At 39.0% G+C, this 23667-nt stretch overlaps 1 protein-coding gene across 4 annotated transcripts in view; it reads right to left on the bottom strand.

The window, feature by feature from the left end:
• Positions 1–22890, bottom strand: part of SNTG1 (syntrophin gamma 1) — a 314522-nt gene extending 291632 nt beyond the window's left edge. For 3 of the 4 annotated variants that reach the window (XR_013773870.1, XM_079302828.1, XM_079302830.1), the window contains exon 1: positions 22445–22890. The gene's annotated coding sequence lies outside the window, so the exon portion shown is untranslated. Of the gene's footprint in view, positions 1–22440 lie in introns of all 4 variants that reach the window. The other variant, XM_079302829.1, reaches the window with a different exon arrangement.
• Between the last annotated feature and the right edge of the window lie 777 nt (positions 22891–23667).

Here is a 23667-nt window from a genome sequence, read left to right as displayed (position 1 = left end):
CATTGAAACGTAAGTATTTGTTATAGCTTCTGAACATCTGGTTAATCAAGTATTACAAATTACGTCAAGAAGCACAATTATTTCTGGGTGGGTTAAGTCCTACTAGAAGCAAAAAGAATAAGAGTGAGTGACTCCAGAAAAATTTCTGCAGATTAATTAGTAAAGTCAATTGTATAACCTACCTGTACACAAATACATTTCATGGAGAGAAAACTTCCTCTGTGCCAGAGGCTTGCAAGACTTCAGAAAGTCTATCCCACACTACTATCCTCTTACATTTTTCCCACAAAAAATCCCCACTCAACTGAGCAACATTTTCAGCCAAAGCAAGACAGGAGATGCTTCAAAACAGCAGGAAACAAATCTCAAGAGCAGTGAATAAGTGCTACCCAAGAAAAACTGAACACTTCAGTTGATAACTGAAACTGAATTACTGAAGGCCCATCTGTTGGGAAATGCCTCAAAAATTTCACAACAAATTGGAACTGACAATAAAATCAATCCATGACTATGAAGAACTCTGTTGGTGAATAGATGTATTTGATTTCTATTTCCTGAATTGGCATATTACTTTCAAGGGAATCTCTGAGCGAGCTTACTAGTCTCCATAAACTGATCTGAAGTGAGTCAAGTTCTAGCTTTAGTTATTTACTGTAACTCAGAGCTCTTCTAAATGGACATTAGGCCATTTTTCCCTATAAAGCTCAATTCTGGAATAATTTTAGTTTTTGCAATGCTTTGATTTCAGAGAGATAGAGGGAAAATCCACTATAAGTGTGTAGTTCTATTAACTTTCAAAAAGCCCTAGCTTTCAGCTTTTATTATGAGAACTTAAGTACAGAAATATGTTTCAAATAGAAATTATATACTGAACTAAATATAGATAAAAATCCATCTATGTCACAGCAAAACAGAGCATCCACATTTTTAACTCACCTGACTCCAATATAGTCACATGCAGTAAATATCTCAGGAACCAACACTAAAATAGGGACTAATTATTACTTGTGTGAGTTAATTGAAGGTACCTGTCAATACCTTAGAGAAGAGGGAGATTAACTACTAAATCAGTCAGTTAATTGCAAAAACCTGTTTCCTCTCCCTCATTACTGGGAACACACAGGCAGATTCTAGCTCTGTTTAGTCCTGCCTGCCTGTCGAGCTCTGCCAGACCTGTCCTGGCCCCTCCTGGCTCAGCCCTTCTGCAGGACTCTTCCTCATTGTGTTCTTAGCCTTTCTTCTCCAGATACCCACCCATTCTGTCCCGATTTTCTCATTTCTGTTTCTAGATGCAGTCTGCCTTACTATTTGTGATTAGTTCCCACAATTAAATCTGGGCTATTCTCTCTTTCAGGCTATTTTTTTGTGTGAATGGAAGATAGGGAAGCTAAGGGAAACATGGACAAATAGAGGTGTTTAGCTTCAATATTCAGCAGAAAACAGCAAAGGTGAAAAAGGCCTCCTGAAGAAAGTTGATTCATCCACAAAAACCAGTAATTAAAAAGGAAAATCAAAAATTGTTCATGCAGTAATAAAGAATTACTCAGAGATTTTTCAACTCTCTTATTTTTCTTAGTCAGACAATCTGACATAGAATTTATCTGAACATTCTGTTCAGACAATAAAAGTTGCCAGTGTACTCAAGTTACGCTTCAGAGTTGTAGTAATTAAGCCATAGTAATACAGAATCTTAGGATCATTTATTTTGAAAAAGACCTTAAAGGTCGTCAAGTCCAACCATAAACCTTACACTGTAAAGTCCACTACTAAATCATGACTCTAAGCACCACATCTACTAAGTTGTACTAATTTCTAGATAGTTTAACTATCATAATACTAGTTTGGTTTTGGCATGTATCAGGTCAAACTCATTTTCTTTAATAAAAATGTATTTATCTGAACTGCTCCATTCCCTAGAAAAAGTGTGCAATAAGCATGCAAATGTTAGCCAAATATAAAGAAGTCAACTTTGTGTCCCATATCAAACCAAATGTAAACAAGTGTTTACAAAACAAGTATATGATACAGCCACATTTTGTATGCAAATATCACACAAGGTAAATCAAATCTACATTAGAATTCAAGAGTCAAATGTTACTTTTTCACCAAATGACATTCAGATCAGTATTTATTCAGATTCACTATTTCATTTCACTATTCCATTAACCCTGCAGCTCTGTGCCTTTCAGTAGTATTAAACAATTCTGCAACTCATCATATTGTAAATATATGAGAATTCCAATTCATTTGTTATTACCCTTCATCCTATTCACTTCATGCTTCAACACTCAGTGGTATACAGGTATGTTGTGATATTATTGGACCATCTCATGACATACAAAGACAAGCTGAAGAATACATATATTTACTGGTCTTAACACCTGAAGTTGCAATCTTAATAATTTTGTCTTTTCTTTAAAAAAAAAAAAAAAAAAAAAAAAAAGAGAGAGAGAGGGAAGAAGAATTTAAATACCCCCACCAAACAAAAGTGAAGCTGATAAACCACTTCTTGCCCTATCCAAATCCTTCAACAACTAAAGTACAGGGTGCATGAACACAGATGCACTGTCAAAGCCTGTCCATGAAGGAAAAGAAGATTACACATGTCCCTATTTTGAGCAAATGGTAATACAAGAGAGTTAACCAAAACTTTAGCTTCAGCAAACTTTATTCCTGGTACACAGACAAAAGAATTTGAAATGGGCACTTTCTGTGAGTTTGTGAACAAGACCCATCATTTTTATTTGCTTTTTCCTACCAGTCAGAAAACATAATCTAACTTCCCAGGTGTCTGAAGCACTGCTAATATACATTTCACAGTTGGATAAACATAAAAATGCCTACATGGACAGGAAAAAATATGAGCTGAAAAATGCTTTTGTCATCAGTAGAGCTAAGTCTCACCCAAAAATATAGAGACAAGGTTTCTAAAGATTTTAATCTTTCAAAAACTAAAGAAATGTAAATTCATAAATTTAACCATGCAATATATTTGAAGAAATTTTCAACAAACACCAAAAAAAAAAAAAAATCTGGATTATTTGAAATGAGTATGAACAAGTTATTTTTATTTCTTTTCAAAGTGTCACAGGGAATAAAAGTTAAAGGACTTTTCTTTTAAGATTTGTGTCCTTTCTGGTGCTGTGCTCAGATGAATACTGATTATTTAGAAGCAAAGGATCAAAAAATCAAAGCAATAAATGCTTAAATGGAACACGCTCTACCCTTTTCCTTTGGAAAAAGTATTGAAAACAAATAGGAATATATATATAATTTCAAAGTTTATTCTTGATGTTGAGCTTCAAAGCTTAAAAAGCCCCAAACTCACAGTGCTGTAGAGAATATAAGTATGCTATAATATTATTATATTAGGAAGATTTATTTGCTAACTGAAATGCAATGGTAATTTTCTTGTTGAAGACACATGATTTATGTGCACAGAGAATCTGTCTCCTGTGATTACTGGAATGTGGTCCCACAAGATGCCAGAGACACAGTGTTTTGCTCCATGGATTTCCTGCCTGGCGACAAACTGAGTCCAATCCACACCACGAACCACGAAGAGCCATGCTGTGCAAACATGGATATCTGAACACAAGACCTGGGAACTTATTCTTGGCTATCAATACAAACAGAATTAGGAACTTCAACAGTCTTACATGTAAACTGGACTAATAAAATAATTCTCCCAAAAGGAAAATTCTGGGATCTGAAAAGAATCAAATTAAGCCCAGAAACAGAGCAAAACTGTGGACCTATAAAGGGGCTTGGGAGAAGTAAGGGGGGTGTACTGTATTTTTTTTCCTTTTTTTGCCTTAAGATACATCTTCTGCTGGCTTTAATTGTTCAGAAGAGTGGACATTCATAAAGAGCTTGATTTATTATTACTGGCAAGATTTTCTGCATTGGCAGCTGTTGTACCTCCTTCAATGCTACTCCTAGAATTTCCTTCTTCGCAATGTCACCACTGAATGCTGGAGGAAAAATCTTAGAAGTGGACAGGTGTGGTGATCAGCTTCAGTGAGCAACCAGGGAGAGACCACTCATGGAAGAATGAGGTTTATCTGAAATACAAGACTCAGAATATGGTTTCTCTGCAGGGACAGGAACTACATCCTGTGATAAGCATGCACAGAACTACAGATGGCTAAACTGGGTAAAACTTTTGCAAAAAATTACAATGAAACACTTAAAAAAAATGGAGTATGGTTGCCAAGATATAGGTATAAATTTAACAGAAGGAAAACCAGAAATAGAAAAGGCATAAAAGTGTGTCTAGGTAAAGGTTTTATGTTGAGAAAGAAACCTCTTGATATGCTAAAACATACCTGCAGGAAAACTAATTTCAACACTTCATTTAGTTCCTGAAGTTATCTGAGTTTCCAGAACTGGCAAACATTTCCTTATAGTCTGCTTGGTTGTTGTCAAAGCTAAAACATTTTTAAAAGCCTCCATTTTTCAAAGGTGCTTTAACTTATCTCCTATGCTAGACCAACTGACATCACAAAACACTCTGTCACAAAGGACAAGCAGGAATACTGCTTGAACAGGTCTTTGGAACATTTTCTCTGGCTGAGTAGTGCACTCAAAAACCCAATCAGTTTTTGCAGTGTGTGAGCAGAGAAAGAGTTTTGGAGTCTAAAGACAACACACTAACAAGATCTGGAAAGGCACAGCAACAAAAACTGCCTGGGTCAAATTACCACTCTGCATATGCCCAGTACAGAAAGTACAACAGTATTACTAAGGCAGCAAAAGTAGGAGTACTGATTCAGCAACTCACTGCTGAGCTTATCAATGTCAATCAGATCATCCATGATCTTATGCTACATCCAAGCAACTTTATTCCACTAAGTGGTAAAATTTCAGAATATTTTCCAGAATAAGCCTAAGAGGTGTTACCTTACCTTATGCATTCACCCACCAGCTAACATGGGGAAGAGAATCTATTTTAACCTCTGTTGGTTAATGTGATGTGTCAATGCCACCTGTACAGCATGACAGTACTCTGAGAGGCAGCAAATGATGCTCTTCTCAGTGAAGGGATAAACTACTACTTCAAAAGCAAAGTATCTGAGAATAAGGGCAGCCTGACACCAAGGCTGCACTAGTTTAAAAGCTTTCTTAAGAATAACATTAATTCCTGGACAGAGTTTTCAGACACAAGGCAGCTTAAGAGCCATCCATCATGGTCATCACCAGTACGCTGCTATATAAAACAGCAGAAAACTTTGATTCAGCTAAATGACTGCAATGTTAAATTGACATATTTCAGCAGGTGTGAATTACATGCACAATCAACTTCTGTTTTTTCCTTTTAGCTCTAAAACCAGGGAATGTAGCAATTCCAAAAGCCTGATCTTGATCAGGCAAATCATAGACTGAAAATTCAGTTTAAGAGTCGGACAAAAAACCCTAACAAACAAACAAACAAAAAAACCCCAACAATTGTTATTGATGTGTATTATATGTAAAGACAGAGTCATGTGAAGGTGGTCGGGAGGACAATCAGCCTCTTTGTCACTTTGCAGAATGTCAAATTCTATCTGCAGCATGGAAATAAATTATCTCAAAATACCTCTCAGATAAATCACAACTTACTCTTTTAACACTGCTTCATAGAAACCAAAATAACTGTGAAAATGTTCAAAGCAACTGATAAAGATTCCTCATACCTTTAAAATGGACTGTAGGGAATTCTTACGACATTGAAGTATCAGGAACAAACATGAAACAGGTTACACTGCATAGTCTTTGTAACAAACTGAGTTTCCAGACAGCTGCAATGTAACCTCCCTCACTGACTCTGCACTCCAGCTCTTTCATGCTACCTTCACAACCTAAGGCTTCCTAACATTTTATCTGAGCTGATTCAACCTTGATTCAAATCTCTTTCACTGAAAAGCATGTAAAAGTGGAATGAACCCACTGATGCAATATCAAATCTGTCTCTTGGTTCATTTTTGTTCCTGAATGTAAGATAAATATTTTGTGAAAGACCATGAATTGTCAAGATGAAAGAAGTCAGAGTCAAGCCTTCATTGCAATTTCTCTGCTAATACATTATTTACAAGAACAGAATGTCAAATAGTACACAAAAAGACATTACACAACTTATCATCTATGCTTTTGTTGGGTTGACAAACTGAACAAATAGGGGTGAAGACCTCCTTGGGGACATATTACCAGAGAATGTAATATTTTTTTTTTTAATCAGTTTTTAAGGCTCACAAGCACCTTATATGCAGAGATTTAGTGTTTATCAAAGCAGAAGATCTGTAGGGAAAGACCATCTGGTCACTATCTGTGGCAAGGAGAATATCTTCCACAGTCTGCCCAAAGTATACTAAGGCCCATCACTTCCAGTTTCCCTTTCCATTAAGCAAAGGAAGCCCATCTCTGTGATTAAAAACAAAAAACAAACAAAAGCTTACGAAGGCTGCAGTCAATAAAATAAGACTTTCCTGGATGTCAGCATTCTCTCAGTCTGCCAGCAAAATCCTTGCCATCTTCCAAAAGTTCACCAGACATTCAGAACAAAGAAGAAGAAACAGGAACTCTGATCAAGGGAGCCTCTCAAGAGTGGAAGCCTATCCATCACACATGAGCTTCTACTATTCATTGTCTCTATTTTTCCTTTTTTTAAACCTATACTCATAGTGCCCACTACACATAATTTTTTTACTATCTGAATAGTTCTATATGTTTTACCCTCTTCCTCATAAAGCTACCATTGGAAATTATATCACAGAGCATTATACACTCCCTGTGTATAATGTCTTGGCTTCAGACCAATGAACTCAGTTTATCTTTTTTCATTGAGTTCCAAATTTATTAGACGTACCTGATATAAATTTGTCTGACTTGTTCCCCATCTTTAGAGTAGTGATCTGTCAACATTTGGTAAAAGAAAGTTGCTTTAGTGTAACAGTTCTCTGCTTGGCTGATGGCACCAGATTGTGATTTTTTTGTTGTTGTTTAATTGAATATAAAATAATACCCTGAGTATACTGAATATAAAGCACACATCCACTAGAAGAGGATGAAACATTTGAGAAAGATAAACAATATTAATAGCAAACTCGATTACTCATGAGAAGACATAAAAGAGATGCAAATCCACCACTGTTTTCATACCAAACATAGATTTTTTTAAAAATCTTCTTGCTAAAAAGATTTATTTTTAAAATTACAAGCATGTTGTTTACAAGATTTTCTGCATACTGATTCTGCTGTTTGCTCAGAACTAACCTTTCAGATTAGCAGTCTTAGAATGTATGAAAAGAGTGCATGTGACCACTTTTCTCACCTCATTCTGCTACAGATTTGCATCCAGTTCTTACACAGCACTTAAACAGCCATGACAAATTACACATCTCTCAAATTTCTCTTTTGCTCTTTTCTCCAACATCTAAGATATATTAAGGTATTTCCTTTATTTGAAGGACATGAAAAGACTCTGAAGCACACACTATACTGACAGAGATGGTTTTGGACTCCCAAAAATGTCTGTGAACAAATGTTTTTCAGTACTCCCAAGTCTGATTCAGCATAAAGCTCACAGTTTCCTGGGGATCCATAGCATGCGTGCACCAGTATTTTGCCAGAAGCAAAATTTTACTAGAATTTATCACCGTGAAATTTTAGTCTTTTTATAGAAAATACACTCAGCTAGACAAAAACATTTCACACCTTTCATTTGAACAGAAACCAACAGACACATCAAGCCAGTTTACAAATTGTGCCAATTTTGCCAGCAATGAGATGTTTTTTCCTCAGTTCTAGAGGCAATTTGTTTAACACGGTTTGAAAATGCAGGTTTAAATGCTACATTCAATTTTCAAGAATACTGCATGGATATGGGAGGATCTGAGTAACTCTAGGAACTTCTGCTCCCCAAAGAATGCAGGGAGAATATATAAACTTTGTTATAAAATTCCTTGGAGATTTAGGTATCACATTATTAATAATAATAATAATAATAATAATAATAAAAAAAAGGAAGAAAAGAAAACCCAACCCAAACCATAAGCAGTAATTCGTGTAAAAAAAAAAAAATTCAATTCCATTCAGTAAGTAAAATGCTCCAATGTACAATCTCCTGTTACTGCCAAAGAAATGAGAGAGCACAAAGCAACTCTTCTTTTTGCAAGAGAGAGAAATGTTTACTGCTCTTTCAAAGACTGGAATCTGGCATGGGAAAGAGACATATGTCATAGGAAAATAAAAAGTTAAAATGGCAATAAATATTTAAACACAAATAGGGATTCTGGAATTTATCCCTGTGCATTTGAATCAGTTTGTAGGGCTCCCCTGTGACTCTGGATGTTTTGTTGGGCAGCTCTTGGTTCACAGTTTCTATGCTCCAATTTGCTTTAATCTTTGTGATTGAATAATGATGAACTGCAGAGCCTGGAACTATGCAGCAGAAGCCTTTCATCAATCCATCCAGTTTCTTTGCAAAATGCCTTCTGCCACTGATCACTGCTTCCCTTAGCCCATTTGTTGAACACTGAAGTAAATTTCACAGTCCCCCAGCCATAATTTAAAAAGTACTCAGACAAATTAATGGAAGCCTGTGTCTCACATCCCTATCCATGTTAATGAACTGCCTTTCCCAGTTGTATCATAATTATCAATTTGGCCAAAATAAGCTTTAACTAGGATTCACAATATGTTTTCTATAAACAAACAATTGTATTCTGAAATACAGCGCAGTAGGCCAAACATCCAGAGACTGACAGAAAACCAAAGAATATGTTGGCATAGAGGTGATTGTTTTTTACTTTGATTGCCTAGGAAAATGAAGTTTCTGCAATCATGCTGCACATATATACCCCACAAAGGTGAAGGGTGGGCAACAGTTGGATGTCTGAAGCCTTTAGGTGTCTGTAGTCTCTTCCCTATATTCAATTGCAGCAAAATGTCTCATACAAGGAGCTGTACTGACAGTGAAAGTTCCTAAAGGTTTTGTGCAAACACATAGCTGGAAAACACAGTCTCCATTATTAATCCAACTAGCAATTAACACATCCACCAGGGATGTGAGCTTTTATTCTTGATAGATAACCCACCACCACAAAGTACAGCAGAGACAAATCTTTCCTAAAGGGCATCTGTTGCATACTAAGATAGCAAAACATAAATTATAAGTGGTTTAATGTCTCATATCAGCAATTAATACACTTGCTTGCTGATTCATCTTACAGAATGAGTAGCTGTCGAGGTGCTGTGGGACAGAGAGAATCAGTATGGGCAGTTCTCCCCTCTCTACTTTAAAGGGATAACTTAGACTGTTATTACTATGCTGTTTACATAGTTCTTCCCATTAATCCTACATGCACATGCCTCATACATTAGAGTCCTTGCCAGAATATAAATACTTAGTAAGATGGTGAAGTCATCCTAAAGCAAATGTTAAAAACTGGTTTAACAGTGTTTTCTAGCTGGCTTCATACTAGATTATCATTCCATCTTCATTAAAATTATTCCTGCATTTCAATTTTACTTTAATTATTGTGATAATAGCAAAAATTTAATGTCGTAATGAATTTATATACAGATTTACCCCATGTCCCCACATAGAAGTTTCAAAATTAAATACTCATGTAGGAAAATATTTTGTTTTTAAAAGTCAGAATTTGAGAAGCAGGATGGGCTACTTTCCCATCTGTTCAGCTGTAGTGTTATTTAATTACAAGCAAAAATGCAATTTATTTAGGGAATTTATACCTCTCTAAATAGTAGCCCACTATTTCCTTTTACAGTACTCTAGTAGAAAAACAAAACATTTATTTAGCATTTGTGGCTCTATTCACAGGCAGAATGGTTGCAAAAAGATCCCTTCAAGTGTTTATTACACTAAATGAATCCTAAGACGTTCAAGTGCTCTTCCTTAAGATGCATTAGCTAAGACAGAAACTGCTAAATAAGCAAATATGACTTTATAATAAATTTAATTAATGTCAAGAGTAGATTTAGGCAAATCCATTTTAAAGGTTCCTAGAACAAATCATATTATTTTCCAGGTTTGTGTAATGTTCTTCCAAAAAGTAAAACACCAGAGAAAGTAGTGACCAAGTATACAGGAATTTGCCATGAGATCGTGAAAAACATCCTGAGAAACCAAAACCGCATGTAAATCAATATCTAACATGCTGTATGCAGCCACTGTCACTAACAACTGGAAATAAACCTTTATGCAACCATTCATTAATGAAGTCTCAGAGTACTAACCATGTGTGCACAAAGTATGAATTTAAGCTGTGAGATAAATGAACCAAAAGAAATTTATGCAATGTGCACAAGTCTATGTGATGATCACAGAGCAAATCCAATCCAGAGTTCCAGTGCACTGTTGAGACCCTGCTCTATTCTGTACACTTCACATTGCAAACTGAAAAAAAGCAGTTTAAATTAAAGCTTACAGTTATGAAATTTTCTTAAATTTCAGAAACAAAAATATTACTTAGAGAAAAACTTGAGGTAAAATTCTACAGCATAGATAAGGCAATTTGAAAAAAGTCGTAACCAGTTGAAAAAAAAGTTTTAACCAGTTTGAAAAAAATTGTAACAGATCAGTTTAACAACCAATTGCTCACACAACTTCTGACCAACCTACAAACCACACCCACTCACCTCTCTTTAGTTAAAACAGGTCCACCACTCCTTTATTCCAGCAGTACAGCTGGTTGCTATGTTATTTTTGGACTGCAGCCTTTGAGGAAGAGAGTATGGAATATAACAAAAGACCAGGATGTGTTTTCCAAGGAGGAGGCAGGTCAACTGTGCAGTCATCCAGCACTGCCCACTCATTGGAATACTCATTGCCCACTCCAACATTTCATGAGCATGATGGTGACTCAGAGAGGAGCCAGTGAACACCAGAATCCGTGTCTTCTTTTTTGGTCTCCCTACATTTCACATCTTCACAGTCTGGATTCAAGAGCAAGACGACTGTTCACTAATTCACTGCATTTTTTAATTCACTGTACAGTCAAAACAACATAATTTCTCTTGATCAAGCTGTTAATTCCTAAATCCCTTCCCTGTATTTTTAAAATAAACTCTTGACCCTTTGAATTTTCTGTTGCTGAACAAATGAAAAGAGATCTAAGTCCAAGGAACCTAACACCTATCACTGCCCCAACTGCAACCAAATGCTGAAGATTCCTCCATAAAGAAAACTGGGATGTCATCAAACTCAAAGTAGATTTCCAGGTAATCTGTCCTTGTCTGTTATGTACTGCCTAAAGGCAGATGTCTAAAACCATTCACATCAAGTATCTGCAATTTCACCAAAGAAATGTAAATTAAATAGTTTAAAATTAAGTAGTCAAGTGTAGTTATTGAAACAAGAAACATTATTTTCATGCCCTGAGACAGGATATATTAATGCACAGCAGTATACAAACACTAGACACTGTTATTGGATTAAAAGGATGAAAATATGAAGAAAGGGGTTTCCATCTGGAACTGACTTCAAGCCTAAATGAGTGGATGATTTTCAACAGTTTTGTATCTATGAATCAGAGAGATTTTAATGCCTATTTCTTTTAATAATGAAAATTCCTGCAAGCATCCTCATAGAAGTTAAGATGACAAACAAATGTTATAAAGGCAGATTTTCAAGTAGAGCGTTTTTACTTTCATAAGAGACAGCAAAGCATGTATTGGGGAAATTTCAGGCATACAGACAATGATGGGCTGGTGGTAAGAACAGAAACCTCAGTAAGCTCCTAAATACAGCACCTAATGCTTGGCTTTACTAAACAAAACCTTTGAAAACAAAAGAGACGTTCGGTTTGATATGAGGAAGGAAGAATGAGCAGAGGAATATAAAGAGAAGATTTAACAGGCCAGGGAAATGATCCTCACTTGTACCTCTGAATACATTTGAGAAGAGCATGCAGACTGAGAAAGATTATCTGAAAGAGGGTCAATCCCTGTACAAGCGCAGGCCACTCTCTACATAGCTGTAATAGAAGCCACAAGAATATCTAGCCATATAATGTGGCTGCTCTCATGATCAAAGATGGTTTTATTACAAATTTCCAAATTCCAGGGTTATCAAGGTTGAAAAGCACATAGTATATCATATTTGATACTTGATATATATCTGCTACAGACATTTCTCTACCCTGAACACATGTATGTGCACAAATATGTGTAAAACATACACTGTTCAAGCTGGAAGCCAGTAAAGGATACAACAGAAGTACTGTGCAGGGGGATGTGTGGAACTCTAACTAGGGATGATCCTCAGAAGCATCAGCATGAGCTGTTCTCAAATTACCAATTTTGTCTTCCCTTCAGGGAAAAACTGGCTGAAAAGCAAAAATCATGCCTTATGGCTATTTAAAAAAAAATATACTCTCTGTATGTATACATCACTAACCAGAAATAGAAACAAATGTTATTCTTGAAGTCATTATTTTACAGATGAGTTGATAAGTCTTTTCTATCATGTCACTTCTATCATGATGCCACCTTAATCTCAAAGACGTGCCATGTATGATCATTGCTATACATACAAACAACAAAGAAAATTCCCTATGCACCACTTCTTCCCTGAATGATCTACTTTTATATGACTGTATCACACCATTATAAGATTATTATTCTGAAAATCTCACAGGCTTCCCAAAAGTAAGTCTCAGAACTATGAATCTCATAAATAAACACACACTGTCCTGCAAGATACCAACCAAGAAGGTGGCCAGGGAAAGCCTGATGCAAACCTTCCTGGTGCTGGCAGATAGCAAACACAGGAGCAACTGACAGGATGGGCTACAACGTGCAACACAGGAGATAGGGAGAGATCAGTAATGGCTGTGAGGATAAACACAGCCCAAGCTTTTAGGGGAAGAACACCCACCCCAAATGTGAGATTTGCCACAAGAAACCCCCTGCAGCATGTTCACTGACCTGTAGCAGAAATATTGTGTCCAAGATTTTAACAGGAGCACTTCAGTGAGGCCTTACACACTGGGCAGCTACTCAGACAGAAGGGACCATCATACAAGTAATTTCACACTTCAAAAGCTGCCTTGAGTATTTCAGTAAATCAAAGGCTTCCCAGACTGATGAAAATTGAGCGTGCAGTGGAAGAACATCCTCCCCCATGGCTGAGGAAGGAGCTGACTCAGTCACACATCATGCCTGTCCTGCTCTTGCAAAACACCTGCACTCTCCCTCCAAGTAACTGTAGGCAGCTGCTATGGAAATCAGCAATAGAACTGCCATGAGCCTTACCCCAAGAACAACTTCTCTAAACAGAGAACAACATACAGTGTCTCTTTTCCAGCAGCTAGGACTGTGAGCAGCAGTACCTCCAGAAGCCTTCAGATTGTGAGCAGCATACCCTTCACTTTAGATACCTGCTGCATGCAGCACACCAAGTTATTTTTATACATTATTGCTTCATGGATTTTCACTTCCCATTATTTTAAAGGTTGAAATGTCATTCTGAAGATACGATTTGCAGACTCTAGAGGAACCCTCATCCTAAATTGAAGGCTGCCTAGAAATGTGCTCTTGGCACATACAGTTATTCCCAATCTGGAGCACTCAGTATGCTGAATAAATTTTTATAGTCCCTAATCTTCACCCCAAATAGGCCCCAGTACTGTGAAAACAACTGGCTTGTATTAGAGACCATAATTTTGATGTCTAGCATTACACTGTAGTACTTAAAAGAATGTTTTCAAGTTATCATGATTTCTAAATACAAGAAGAGTATTTTAGATCTACGGTGGTAAGAAAATCTTTCAAATAAAATATGGTATTTACATAATTCAACCCTCTTTTCAAGCTAAGATGGGTTTTGACCACAGGTTTTGAACACTTAGCAGGATAGTTTACACATTCATACAGTTTACTACTGTGAGGTGTATTTTTTAGAGATGAAGGACTAGCTTTTCCCACAGTAGCATCTCCAGCTACTTACATGCCATAAACCTGCAGAAAGTGACATTTAGCCATAATTGCAGAACTTCAAAGTACTTCACAGGTTTTGCAAGCTTTTGTTCAGTTTTTTTTCCAGCACTTTAAATGCCTCCAGAGAGAGTTATTATACATAAGAAGATCTAAGATATTTCTTGCCATCCAGAAAAGACAATTCTGCTGCCATAAAATGAGGAATGTAAATTAAGCTGGTTTATTGCTTTGTAACTCAAGTAATATTGACACTTGATCCATGAAAGCAGCCTCCTTCTCATCTACTTTCTCTGAAGCAGAATTAGTACTTAAAAGGCACAGAATCTTATTTTTATATTTTTAGAGTTGCCCCTAGAGGTGGTTTCAACTTTTTTTTTTTTTTTCCAGATCTACTTGCTGGAAAGTAAGGTGCCCAGATAGCTTTCCTACAGAAATTAGAATTGTGAAATGAGGTTCATAACTCCATTAGTCTCCATCGAGTTCTGAATACTGTAGAGTCTATTTTAGAAACAGGCATGTGTAGGAAGCAAAATTTATGGCAGAATTCATCTTAAGACAGAGGTACATATATGTTCATGCATTGCAGGGCAAAAAAAGAATGAGAAATCCTGATGATGACACTTGTATCTCTCCTAACATAAGGCAACACAAGAGGCTCAATGATTTCCATGTTGCTTCTTGTGCACATTGAGGCCACCCTCAGATAGCACAAAAACCAGAGTTTCTCAACTACATCCACAGATGTACCTGCAGAAGGATGTAGTCCTCCTAAGGATGCAATTCAATTCTTGTACATGAGTTCTTGCTTTAAATATGGGGAATTCATGGAACTTTGGGAGAACAATGACACAAATAGAGTCTTACCCAGACATTTCTCATACGGAAAGAAAACACTTTTCTGGTAGAACCCTTCACAAGCAGCAGTCTGTATTTCAAGGATGCAATTCTGAAGATTACTGAACAATTGCTGTCTTGGAAAGCACCTCTTTCCCCTCAAAAACACAGACAGAAGCTCTCTCATCAAATATTTTACTTCTGTCCTTCTTGCAGTTCTCTCTGTGCTTTGTCTAGAAATGCAACTATTCACCTTTTCCTCTTTTCAAGGGTCATATATAGCCTCTTTCTATCACAGCATAAAGAATGAAAAAGCAAACCCACTATATTTTACTGCCTTCTTTCATGCAGTCTGGCTAGACCTTTATGACCCCAGCTACTTGTGATCTCAGGCTCACAGTTCCACAGCCATCAAAAACCTGTAGAGAAAGAATACAGGTGTATGCACATAGTGGCCAGTACTATCATGCACTGACTAGCAGGGGAAATCTTTTCATGCTCTTTAGACTAAAAGGAAAATGACAGATAATCTTCCAAAAGGGGACTGATGCTCAAATATTTTACTTTTCATTTCCCCAAATGTGTGGGGTTTTTTTTCCCCAAAAACTGCTTTTGCTGCAGTTTGACAAATACGGCTAATTTATAATAATAAAGAGTCAACAGTAAAAACAAAAATCAAGTATCGTTTCAAAGGCAAAGACTCACAGACTCAGTGCTGTAAACACAGGGTTTATTAAGAATTATATGCAGAGTTGTACACAGACACAGAAGCACAGCACAAAAAGCTACAGAATCTTAAACCTGAGAAAACAATCCACTGGGTATAAAATGTATCACATGAGAGAATAATGCTTGAGATTAACCCTGGAAGTTTCATTTCAGAAAGAAGTATTGCAGCATCATAAAGAGGCTGCAAAAAGGCAGTATGATGTACATGAAAGGGCACGCTGTGCACGAGCATAGTGACAAATGGCAATATCAAATCACTGCTAACAACTGGATTTCTCCATTAAGCAAAGCATGCAACAAAAATCAGAAGGTTTAGGGTTTTTCTAAATTAACAAGGAAACTTTGCAAACATAAATAGCATTGAAAACATGGAGAATAAAACAATATATAATCACTAATCAGTAAGATCTGCTCCCCCTTTGGAGGTTAAGAAAGTTATTTAATGTAGTGGAAATGAAAGCTGATGAATAAAACAGATTAATAACATGAAATCTAAGCAATTTTAATTAAGACACCCCAAGGAACTAGCCCAGACAACATCACAACTGCATAAGACAGTAAGTTTTGAAAAGAAGGATATGATGAACTATTACTACAAATGCTTAAGAATAAGCTAGCTGAAAGACTAACGACAGTGTAGAAAGAAATTATCTCCTTGTGCATTCAATTATCCAGGAAGGTCCTTTCTTATCTCAGTGAGCTTAAATAAAATGAGGGGTGATCATCACCAGATGCTATCATGATTTCTATACACTTAGCTTGGAAATGCCTCTAGCACAGGTGCAGTATGCTTCCTCCAATAAAACTCCTTCACAAATGCCACTGTATTTGACAGAGAAGCTGCTCCAGCTGAAAAAGCAGCAGAATGACTGTTTTTGCATTTAGGTTAATGGAGTTGCTTAGTTCAGGGACAGGGAGCTCTGCCAAGGAACTGCACCCCTGGAAGAGCTCTATCCTTCCATGTCCACCATGCCAGCTCCTCGGCACTGTAAACCAAATTTGCTCTTGCTTCCATTTCTCCAGCTGACTTTGAAAAGACTACTCCTTTTTATCTTTTACATTTTACCTTTACATTCTGCATCAGTAAAGCTGTTTCATTAAAAAGTAAAACACGTAACTCACAGAATGAGAATGAATGCACCCCAGACACTAAAACCAGATCTGATGCTGTCTTTTACTCAAAACCTGTATTCAGGGAGAAACTCTACACATGCATCAGTGCTTTGTTACTTGAAAACAACTGCATTGCACTGACCAAATTCTTATACTTTACATAAATGTTTGCCATTTAATAGCCAATAAAACAGTTGTGAGAAAGAAGAACTGTTTGTGAATTCTGCTGCATTCAGGGACATACAGCTGCAGTATCAACTGGTAATGGATACAGGCAGGCAGCTGTGAGTGATGAAACCTAGAGCTGCAAGACAACTGTAAAGCTGATGATTTTCCCCTCCTTTTTCACTTGAAAAAAATCTGATTAGCATAGATTAATTCCCAAAGCCTGTTTGTAATATATATAAAATGATAGGAGAGAGAGCAAAGCTCTTTCAAGCATAATTCTAATGACTTTACTTCTTTAGGGGTCAAAAGCAAGTCAAAGAAAAATCAATGTCCATTTGTGTTGTAGAAGCTGAAGCATACAGTTCATTATTCAGAACTGTTAAAAGAGTCAATCAAAACATTTTGGAATGTAGAGAAACTATAAAAAGCTATCTCACATAATTATGATTGAAGATATATTTAACATAGCAAATGCAAAACAAAAAAGAAAGAATTTTAGAAACAATTCTGTAATTAAGAAATAGTGTTTTATATTAAGACAAGTATTAACAGCTAGATTAAGTACGAATATCAAAATTTAAAAAGATTTTTAAATATTCCCAAGTTCTTAGCATTATACCTGTTGAAATCAATTACTTTTTACACTAAATTCAATAAAAATAGCAAGATAGTCTACACACCAAGAAAAAATCAGAGGATATGATTACAATCACTCATGATTGTCATTTGTACAAGATAATGAAATTCCCTTTTGTTTTTAACAAAAAGCAGAATAAATATGAATGTCATAAACAGCACTCTCATTCTCACTTCTTTATGGTTAGCTGTTTTTAAAATAAATTTAATACAAAGAGTAAAGGGGAAAAGGCACGTGTTTTGTTTTGCTCAGCTTTTATTCACACTTAATCTGAGTCTACTTGAATAATTTGATCAAAAGCAATATAAAATTTACTTAAAATGTCATTTCTAACATATTCAACATGAAACCAAGTACACTTTTCACTATTTGAAAAAACACATTGAAAATAAGCAAAAATAAAATAAAGACAAACTTCAGAATAATCAGATGAATAAATGGTTCCTTCTCTGGTGCTATCTCAGAATCTCCAAGCAACAAACACTTCAGAAGTGCTTGATGTTTATCAGCTTAAAAAGCACACCTTTGAACCTTTGAAAATCTCAACCAACCAAGGAAATGAACACTCAAATCTAAGAGCAAGGAACAAACTTCATAGAAAAAAATTAAAAATTCATCCTTGTTCCAGATGACAACCACCTGCAGAATTGAGCAATCAATCAGTTGCACCCACAGCATACCTGAAGCCATGAATTCTTTCACAGACTCAGTATCCATGCCAGTATTAAAGCAGTAAAGCATCAGTGCCTTCACCTCAACAACATCTTACACAGGAATTTCCATGGCTGCTGAAAAGCACCCTGTGAGCACCAGTGTGGGACTTTGGCTTTACTCCAAGTTTTATTCCACACTGGGAACATCCACTGCCCCCTCAGGGCATGACTGTTTCCACTGTGCTCAGTCCCTGGCATGGGGGAACCTCCTGCTTTCCACAGTGGAACACACACCATGGCCTTTCATAAACCATCCACTCCTTATCTCTGAAGTACCCCAGTGGTACAGCAGATTTTGTCCAGCAGTAACATTTATCCATGTTCTGGCCTCATTTGCAAAACCTTAATCCTATTTTATGGAACACTTATTTATGTTACATATATAAATAAATATATGACATATTTTTATATATGTCAGTCAAAACTATTGCTACATAAGTATCACACTGATTTTATGGTTTCGCCCAACATTACCCAAAATAAACCAGAGAACAAATCATAAAATTAATCTCATCCCAAACACTCTTCTTGATTAGTTTTCCTCTACTCATTACTTTAATAAATTGAAGAGAGTAAGTCCCCAGAACACAACCCAGCCCTTGGCTGCTGCAGCACCAGATTCATCACACAACAGAGCATTCCATCTCTTTTGGCCAAGCTGAGCTAATTACTGAAGATAAGGCTTAGAGTCCCAAACAACAGTGACAGCCACAACTGAAGTGTGCAGTGGAAAAAAGCTTTGTTTCCATATCATGGAGCTCCTCTTCTTCATAAGGGGTAGACACATCACCTACTAAATCAATCTCTCAAGACTAAATCAATCGCTCAAGATGAATAATAATTTCCTCCTTGGATGATTAAATATGTGTGTGAATTTCCCTGGACGTGTCTCCACTGCATTCCCTGGTGTTGATTATAGCTATATCTTTGAGACATGACCTGTTTTGAGTTATGGGGTTTTGGTGTTTTTTTAATGTATGCTTTCTCTCTTTCCTCTGATCTGGAACAGCAATGCAGAAAATCTAGGTTGGCCACAACAACAGTAAGGCTTTCTGACTCTTCAGTTAATGACAGATAAAACTCAGCAAACACAGAAGTTTTTCTGTGTAATCATGCTGAGCCAGTGTCACAGCATAATACCAGAGGTACATACATGTTGATGTAGCAGACTCATGCTGGTATTCAATCCAACCACATTCAGGCCTTTCTCTGGAAACTTTAATTGAAAGCACAGCCATGTGAAGGGCCAAGAAACATGACAAATTAAATCCACTTGATGTTTCTTATCATTCACAACAACTCTTTAGCTTTTTAACAATGAATGCAAGCAAACGTGGTGATGACTACCAGAAAAACATATTGAGGTACAGGTACAAGGATCAGTGCTAATTTACAAGAATGAAGAAATTGTACTTACTTGAGCACTTCAAAGGGAAGAACTGAGAGCAAACTACAGCTCTTGGTTTTTTGTGTTAATATTCAATCTAAGATGAATAAATAGAAATTACACACTCAACTGGGTTGGGCTGACTAGAAAAATCACATTTAATTGTTGGTGGTTTTCATTTTGCTTACAGGTCTTTGTCTGTTCATGAAAGCTATGCCCAAAAAAGCCAAAAAGCATGACTGAGCAAACATGAAAAAAAATAGGAAAGAAAAATAACGTCTGAGCTTGCCATGAAATTTCTGAATCAAAGTCAACAATCTTCTCTATTAAAGAGATTTACATAGAATTAAAGCAAAAATGCATACTATAATGTTGGATATAGTGTACTTTGGAAATCTCGGGTTCAAAGGATACAAGACCAGTGGGATACAGAACATTAAAAAGGATTCTAGAAGAGCCTTACAGAGAAGTGTGTGATTGCCACTCCTGAATTTTTAAAATTAAGAACTATACATATTGTAAAACAAAGGATCAATATGCAGGAAGCATTTCTGAAAAGTACCAAGTAAAAGATAAAGAAAATATGTGAAGGTAAATGAGGTTGATCATTATCTTAAACGTGGATGTTTTTAATGATGTCTTTAAAGACCTCAAGTCTTACCTTCCCCTTCCTTTTCGAGTTTCTAACAGAAAAAGAAACATTTATTTTTATTTCTCAGCCTTGTGAAAACTGAGTTCTTTAGCCACGTTAAAGAGGGAAAATCTGACTGTAAATGAAAGTCTAGAACATCATGTTCTTTATTCTTTAATTCAGTGATGGGGACCTTCATTAGATTATCTCATAGCTATGGGACAAGACACTGCAAAAGCCAAATGATAAATCATTAAATTATGTATTCTTCCTCTCCAGGCAAAGAGTGAGTATAGCATTAGATTAGTTTGAAGGACTAAAAAGGAAAAAGAGGAGTCTGCAATACGCATCAGAAGTGACAAAGCTAATACAATTTTTAAACTCCGTTTATTCATATAATCAGGCATAAGCACTTACTCATGCTAATTGTGGAAACCTCAAATGTAATACATAACCCAAATGAATTCCAGATCAGTGCATGCTTCAGTGTTTCATGTTCTCCCCATGCACATGCCTAGTGAAAGCCTGCCACTCTGCAACAGAGGAAGGAATTACTACAATAGAACCATAGGCAGACTTTGCCAAAAACTATACTTTTTTTGATATGAGGCAGAATAAGCTGAGTGTTTTAAGTAACGGTTAGGTTTGCATCCCACTGTCTAGCAGCAGTTATTCTAATTGTGTTTCACAGCATCACCAGAGAGATGGAAATACGAACAAACCATAATAACACTCTCCATAAACTGCACTGAAACAAATGACACTCCCTTCAGCCAGTTTACCTTCCATCATTACAGGAAAGGATTAGTTCAACTATCAGCTATAAACTTGAGTTACATGTTTACCATACTGACATTCCAACATTTTTTAATCTTGTCATGTTAATCTTGCATCAACATAAAAATGTATTTCAGCGCATAGAAAGATCTCTTGCTGCTGACAACTCAAAGTGCATTAACCTGGAAGCCTTGAGATTACCACACACACCTACACACTCCTTTCAGCACAGATCTCACTGATTAGAAAATGAAACATCCAAAACTCATCAGACATTTCACACACAGTGGCATTTCTGCAGAAACATATGTTTCCAACTCTGCAACTTTTAATTTCATCACTATTAGCAAGTTATTTTCCTAAGTTATTTCCTGCACATGTACCATGCCCAGTGCCCCTGCTGAAACTAGCACATTCACTGAAATTGACTGAGCTCCTAGTGAAACATCAGAGTTTAGCTGTAAATCTGTGTAAATACTTTTATTCTGTGCTGCGTTCATGTTAGAATACAACATGCATCAAGGTCACTGTAACAGATTGCAGTTTTCAGGCTCATAGAGAAGACACTGAGGAAATCAGTAAGAGCAAACTTAATTAAACGGTGACTGAAGTTCAGCTTTCTCCCAAACCTGCCGAGAACTCACATCTCTATTCCCTGCATTTCAGAGTCAGGTTTTTTCACAGGTACGGAAGGCAGGCAGCTTAGCTTAAACATTATCACTGCTGAAAGGTGAACAGAACTCGTTCTTTGCAGTGTGACAGGTCTGCTCTGAGCTCTCCGAGTTTTCAGCCGGAGATTACAGCCCCATGGGCCTCTTCCTTTGAAGTGGAGTTCCCATGAGAGCAGAATTAGTCCCCTGCCTGCAACCTGTCCTCCTTACACTGAAATAAATTACAGTCAACTTTTCTTTTCATTGCCACGTCAAATATAGCAATAAATATCCACAGGCTAGAAGCAAACAAACAAGGCTGGACAAACCATGACCTCACAGCAAGAGCATCTCAAAGAAAAACACCAGGCAGGGCATAAGAAAGTTAAGGGCATAAAAATCAAAACTCTGGGTTCACTATCTGAATCCAGAAGTGCGTAAGAAAGGTTAACACGCATCTTGCCTCTCTCCCACAAGAAGCACTGATAGAAATCAAATTAAGAACTCCTACAATTTAGTACAGCTCAGCAAAGAGGAGAAGGCATTTTACATTACGAAATGCCTGTAAGAAGGCATCACCTCTTACAGTTGAAGAAGTGGGAAGCGCTGGACACGGAGCTTCCTTCCCGGCAATGCACCGGAGCACCGCACCAGCGGGATGCCCGCGGCGGACTCCGGCGGAGTTGGAGCGGGGCTCCCCTGCAAGCCCGGCCACCAATCCCCGCACCTTAACCCCCGGGAACTGCTGCTGGCGCCGCCGACCATCCTGCCTCCGAACTGGGAGCAAGCGACCAGCAGGGGCATGGAAAAAAAAAAGTCACTCGAGACGAAGGGAACGCAGCGAAAAGGAAGCAAGCGCTTACTTGCCTATACAGCACCGCCGGACGACCTCCTCGCAGCTGTGAAACGCTGTGCCGCTCGTCCTCCTCGCACCGCTCCGTGCTAGTTCCAAAATAATTCCTCCGGGCGCCGGCACATCCCCGGGCTCAGCCGAGGAGCGCAGGGAGCCCGGCCGCCTCGCCCCCCCGCCCGGTGCCCATGGTGTCAGCCACAGCCCGGCAAGTCGCGCTCCTTCCCGCCGGGGCTACCTCGGGGCGGGCCGCCGGCTAACACGGCATGGCACCCCGGCCGCCGCCGCGCTGAGGGGGAGCGTGGGGCTCCCCGCGCCCTTCCCGGAGACGGAGCGGGGGCGCCGGGCGGGGGCGTGCGGGGAGCAGCGCCGCCCCTCCGCGGCGGCGAGCGGCCAGGCGAGGCGCGGCGAGCAGGGGAGGCGAGGCGGCGCGGCGCCGCCACCGCGGCCGCAGCCAGGCGCGGCGATGCCGGCCCCGCCCGGGACCCCCGCCCGCCCCCCCGCCGCTCCCGGGGCGCTCCGTAACGCCGCCCCGCTGCCGGCGCCGCCAGATCCGGTGACGCGCAGCCCTCCCCCGGGCCGGCCCCCGTGCCGGAGAGGGGCGAGCGGGCGGCGAGGCGGGAGCCGCTTCCCGCGGGCGGCGGGAGGGTGAGCCGGGACCACCGGGTGAGCGCGACCCCCGGCGCGCAGGTAGAGCGCGGTCCCGGGCGCGGCGCCCGAGCTGCCGGGCCGCCCGCGGGAGGCGGTGTTTGCCCGGCTCGCCCGGAGCCCGCGGAGCTCTCGCCGGTCCGAGGGAGCTGCGGCTGCCCGCTCACCCCGTGCTCCACAAGAAAGTTATCCGCCCCCCCTCCTGCCTCACTGAGCCTCCGCTTTTGCTCAGCTGCCCGGGCTGCCCTTTCTGCCAGCTGTGTGACTGGGTTTCGGCTGGCCGCTCGCCAGGGGGGAACGTACATCGGCCTCCCGTGTTGGGAAGAAATTTGGTACCGGTTCTATCACTTTGCCTGGCTGGCTTGGCGCTGCCTTCTCCCCGCCCCGTCTCCAGCCTCTAACCCGGAGCACGGCTCTGCGGCGCCCATCGGCACCGGCACCGGCACACAGCCAGCGCCGCTCCTCCGGGCTGCCTCGGGCAAGGAGGGGGCCCAAAGGGAGCAAAAGGAGTGAGGGACGAGCTGCCCGGTGCCTCCCGAAAGCCCTGCGTGATCCTCGCCCTCCTGCTCCGCACGCTGGCGCTTCCAGAAGC

This window comes from Erithacus rubecula (genome assembly GCF_903797595.1).
Source record: "Erithacus rubecula genome assembly, chromosome: 3".
Classification (NCBI taxonomy): Eukaryota; Metazoa; Chordata; class Aves; order Passeriformes; family Muscicapidae; genus Erithacus; species Erithacus rubecula.
The sequence above is the reverse complement of the archived record's forward strand: the minus strand, read 5'-3'. Positions and strand labels throughout refer to the sequence as shown.